The following is a 5,874-nucleotide window of genomic DNA, read 5'->3' on the forward strand; positions in this document are numbered from 1 at the left end:
ATACCTCACCTATGCTATTTGTGCTTGGGGATCAACTGCAGCAACACACCTAAAGCCAATAATAACCCAACAAAAAGCTGCAGTAAGAATAATCACTAAATCCCATCCCTGGCAACACACCCCCCCACTCTTCATAGACCTAAACTTACTCCCAGTTCAGTACATCCACACTTACTACTGTGCAATCTACATCTACAGGGCCTTAAACTCTAATATCAACCTTGACCTAAAACGCTTTTTTGATAGTTGTGACAGAACCCACAGGCATAACACCAGGCACAAACATCTCTACGACATTCCCCGTGTCCGACTAAACCTTTACAAAAATTCAATGTACGTCAAAGGCCCTAAAATCTGGAATACCCTACCTGAGAACTCTAGAACTGCAGACACATTCATCACCTTCAAAACTACCATTAGAAAACATCTTATCTCCCTGATACACCCCGTCAACTAACTACACGAATACCACCTGGTGGTTCACACTTACACTCACTCATTTGACCATAAACAGAAATATTAATCTCAATCTTAAAATAATGAATCCTGTGATACTCCAATACTGAAACTATGTACTGTGCCAAAACAAAAGCATTCACATTGCTAAACTCACAAACTAGTATTTAGTCACTTAGCCATAATACCAACTTACCTCATAATTTGTAATATTTTACAATTAAGAATAAAACTAAGTCTGCCCGAAATGCCTAGCCATGCTAAGCGTTCTAGTGGTACACTCTGTAATCACAATTTTACTACATGTAAAGCACACAATAACCAAATTTCTGTAAACTCAGCATTGTAATCCTTATAGAGAATAAACTTTGAATTTGAATTTGAATTTGAACTGCGTGAAAATCACTTACAATAAAAACAGATACAACAGGAAGCCGAGTAATATACATGAGCATTATGTGGAGAAAATGAACCTAATATAGCAGTTACACTAATGTTAGCTATACAAGAAATTACTTTCTTCCCTTTCTGTAGCTTCATTCATTGGGAACTTTTAGCTCTTCCTTAACTGGTTCATTCTGGGATTTGCCTTGACCTGTTCAGGTAATCCGCTTTACCTTTTATTGTGTAAAAAAAAGGGTTTCAGGCCTTGTAATTAATGCTCCTCCTCCCCCTCTCTATCCTAACCCTATTCTCATCCAGGGTCCTCAGGCTTAATTTTTTTAGTATCTACTCATAACAAGTCTGCTTGCACACCTTGGCACCTTTTCAAGTTTTTGAACATGCTTATTCTGGTAGGGGCTCCAGGCTGGTGCTACACATTCTAAGATGGACCTCACGTACGTTGTGTGTACTATCCTAAGATATATTTGGTTCAGATTCCTGAAGGCTGCGCTGAGATTTTTGTAACCTCTCATAGGCAGCCGAATTCATGTGATTTTTGTGCCCTTTCGGTGATGCTTACTCCTAGCCTTGTCTTTTGTTGATACTTGTAGTTTCTCACTTCCTAGTCTGTGTTCTATCTCCGATATTCCCTCTTATTTACCTCCCAGCCTGTATTCCGTTTCCAGTCTTCCCTTCCCTTGCAGTTGTTAGGGCTAATATTCAGCAGCCACTTCCTGGACTACTATTACAACATGGCAGCCACACTGTCCTCTCTTGTTCAAATTCTTCTCAACAGTTTTACATTGTCTTCTAACAGACACACATATGATTCGATCCTATCTAGCAGGTCACTCACATTTAAAAACAAACAAAAAAAAAAACAGTAGTTTTCCCAGTACAGATCGGTGGGAACACCCCGTTTTATCTTAAACCAACTTGACACTTCCTCCCACTCCCTCAAGAGATGTTTCTTTAGGCTTGTAAGGAGCTCTTGATCCAAGGAATTAGATTTATTCTTTCCCTTCTTGCATTAAATTTAATTGTCTCTCATTCTCCAGGCTCTGTATGATCCATAGGTCATCCAATAACCTCTGCATTGTATTGATAGAGCCACTAGTTGGCGAAACGTCTACAGAATAAAGATACCCAAATGTTGCACGGGTGTCTAATTCATCACATTATTTGTGAGTGCAGGGGTCGATTCTCAGATCGGAGTCCCGCCTCGAACTTGCCACTCTCCAGGTTCACTCTCTCGTAGCCTCGTGGGCCCTAGCCTGCCTTAAAACTGTATGGAGCCTGCCTCAAGATTATTCCACTTTCCGACCACTCTGAAACTGAAGAAATACTCCCTAACATCCATGTGGCTCACCTGTCTCTTTAATTTCCAGTGGTGTCTCCGATTTCCCGTTTTTCACCTCTTAAACAGCCTATCAGTGCTACCTAATCAATTCCCTAAGTATTCTGTATTCTGCTAGCATGTCTCCCCAGGTTCTTTTGTCCTACAATATCGTTAGCCTCTCTTAGTAGCTATGACATACCCCTTAGCGCAGGAACAAGCCTTGTTGCGAACTTCTGCACTTTCTCCAGTTTCTTAGCATGGTTTTTCAGGTATGGGTTCCCTGCTGGTGAGAGAGAGAGAAAATTTCGCATCTGCTCGACAGTAGAGGTTGCAAGATTCTGTACGAGGCACAAGTATGCTCCATTGTCTTGGACTGCCTCCCCCTCCCCACCATCTTATTCTCATCTGCGACTTCTTGACAGAGTAGAGAACAGAGCAAGACGCCTCATCTCTCGCTTGGACCCAACCTGGATAGATCTGTCATTTCACCAGAGCCTTTAACACCGGAGGGATGTGGGTAATCTTATTATTATGTACAAGGCCAATATTGTCAAAGTACCACACTTAGCTCCACTTCGAAGACAGCGAGGAGTGAGCTTCTACACAACACGACGGGCAACAAGCAGTAACTTTACTTTGTATCCTTATCCAGAACATCACTACATCTAAGATCATTTATTCCCAGGATGACTCGAGTCTGGAACATGTTCGTACTGCATAATGATATCCACGAAATAAAGTCAGTTGATCAAATGAAATTGCTGGTCCACAGATGGCTCCAACTTCAACCTGTTCCCTAATTGTATGTCTCATAACAATAAAAAGGCTTTTAAATGAGCTAATGTAGGAAACAGCTTTTAGCTTGTTAAACCTTGTGTAAAAAAAAAAAAGGAGAGAGAGAGAGAGGCTTAAGAGTTACATACCTGAAGAGTGTTTCGGGGATCAACGCTTCCGCGGCCCGGTATGTGACCAGGCCTCGTGGTGAATCAGAGCCTGATCAACCAGGCTGTTACTGTTGGCCGCACGCAAACTGACATACGAACCACAGCCCGGCTGATCCAAGACTTGACTTTTATGTGCCTGTCCAGCGCCTTCTGGAAGACAGACAGGGGTCTATTTGTAATCCCCCATATGTATGCTAGGAGGCAGATGAACAGTGTTGGGCCCCTGATACTTTCTGCGTTGTCTCTTAGTGTACTCGTTGGGGAGATGTTGCATCTCTTGCCCAGTCTTTTGCTTTCGAAGGGAGTGATTTTCGTATGCAAATTTGGGACTAGTCCCTCTAGGATTTTCCAAGTGTATATTATCATGTATCTTTTTCATCCTCGTGCCACGGAGTACAAATCAAAGGACTTCACCCATTCCCAGTAATTTAGAGGTTTTATTGTACTTATATGTGCCGTGAAAGTTCTCTGTACATTCTCCAGGTCTGCAGTTTCGCCTGCAGACCTGAACAGTTCTGGTATTACCTGGAGTTTACCTGGAGAAAGTTCCTGGGGTCAACGCCCCCGCGGCCCTGTCTGTGACCAGGCCTCCTGGTGGATCAGAGCCTGATCAACCAGGCTGTTACTGCTGGCTGCACGCAATCCAACGTACGAGCCACAGCCCGGCTGGTCAGGTACCGATTTTAGGTGCTTGTCCAGTGCCAGCTTGAAGACCGTCAGGGGTCTATTGATAATCCCCCTTATGTATGCTGGGAGGCAGTTGAACGGTCTCGGGCCCCTAACACTTATTGTATTGTCTCTTAACGTGCTAGTGACACCCCTGCTTTTCATTAGGGGGATGTTGCATCGTCTGCCAAGTCTTTTGCTTTCGTTGTGAGTGATTTTCGTGTGCAAGTTCGGTACTAGTCCCTCTAGGATTTGCCAGGTGTATATAATCATGTATCTCTCCCACCTGCGTTCCAGGGAATACAGGTTCAGGAACTTCAAGCGCTCCCAGTAATTGAGGTGTTTTATCTCCGTTATGCGCGCCGTGAATGTTCTCTGTACATTTTCTAGGTCAGCAATTTCACCTGCCTTGAAAGGTGCTGTTAGTGTGCAGCAATATTCCAGCCTAGATAGAACAAGCGACCTGAAGAGTGTCATCATGGGCTTGGCATCCCTAGTTTTGAAGGTTCTCATTATCCATCCTGTCATTTTTCTAGCAGCTGCGATTGATACAATGTTATGGTCCTTGAATGTGAGATCCTCCGACATGATCACTCCCAGGTCTTATACGTTGGTTTTTCGCTCTATTTTGTGGCCAGAATTTGTTTTGTACTCTGATGAAGTTTTAATTTCCTCGTGTATACCATATCGGAGTAATTGAAATTTCTCATCGTTGAACTTCATATTGTTTCCTGCAGCCCATTGAAAGGTTTGGTTGATGTCCGCCTGGAGCCTTGCAGTGTCTGCAATGGAAGACACTATCATGCAGATTCGGGTGTCATCTGCAAAGGAAGACATGGTGCTGTGGCTGACATCCTTGTCTATGTCAGATATGAGGATGAGAAACAAGATGGGAGCGTGTACTGTGCCTTGTGGAACAGAGCTTTTCACCGTAGCCGCCTCAGACTTTACTCTGTTGACTACTACTCTTTGTGTTCTGTTTGTGAGGAAATTATAGAGCCATCTACCAACTTTTCCTGTTATTCCTTTAGCACGCATTTTGTGCGCTATTACGCCATGGTCACACTTGTCGAAGGCAAAGTTTGTATATATTACATCTGCATTCTTTTTGTCTTCTAGTGCATCTAGGACCTTGTCGTAGTGATCCAATAGTTGAGACAGACAGGAGCGACCTGCTCTAAACCCATGTTGCCCTGGGTTGTGTAATTGATGGGTTTCTAGATGGGTGGCGATCTTGCTCCTTAGGACCCTTTCAAAGATTTTTATGATATGGGATGTTAGTGCTATCGGTTTGTAGTTCTTTGCTATTGCTTTACTGCCCCCTTTGTGGAGTGGGGCTATGTCTGTTGTTTTTAGTAACTGTGGGACGACCCCCGTGTCCATGCTCCCTCTCCATAGGATGGTAAAAGCTCTTTCTTGATGAACACGAAGTTCCATGAGTCTGGCCCTGGGGCAGAGTGCATGGGCATGTCATTTATCGCCTGTTCGAAGTCATTTGGTGTCAGGATAACATCAGATAGGCTTGTGTTAACCAAATTCTGTGGCTCTCTCATAAAAAAATAATTTTGATCTTCTACTCTCAGTCTGGTTAGCGGCTTGCTAAAAACTGAGTCATATTGGGACTTGAGTAGCTCACTCATTTCCTTGCTGTCATCTGTGTGGGACCCATCTTGTTTAAGTAGGGGCCAAATACTGGATGTTGTTCTCGACTTTGATTTGGCATAGGAAAAGAAATACTTGGGTTTCTTTCGATTTCATTTATGGCTTTTAGGTCTTCCCGCGATTCCTGACTCCATTAAGATTCCTTTAGCTTAAGTTCGATGTTTGCTATTTCTCTGACCAGTGACTCCCTACGCATTTCAGATATATTGGCCTCTTTTAGCCGCTCTGTTATTCTTTTCCTTCGCCTGTATAGGGAGCGCCTATCTCTTTCTATTTTACATCTACTACTCCTTTTTCATAAAGGAATAAGCCTTGAGCATACATCGAGTGCCACCGAGTTAATCTGTTCTAGGCATAAGTTGGGGCCTATGTTGCTTAGTCTATCTTCCCAACTTATATCGGTTAGGACTTGGTTTACTTGGT

This window comes from Cherax quadricarinatus, chromosome 71 (genome assembly GCF_038502225.1).
Source record: "Cherax quadricarinatus isolate ZL_2023a chromosome 71, ASM3850222v1, whole genome shotgun sequence".
NCBI lineage: Eukaryota > Metazoa > Arthropoda > Malacostraca > Decapoda > Parastacidae > Cherax > Cherax quadricarinatus.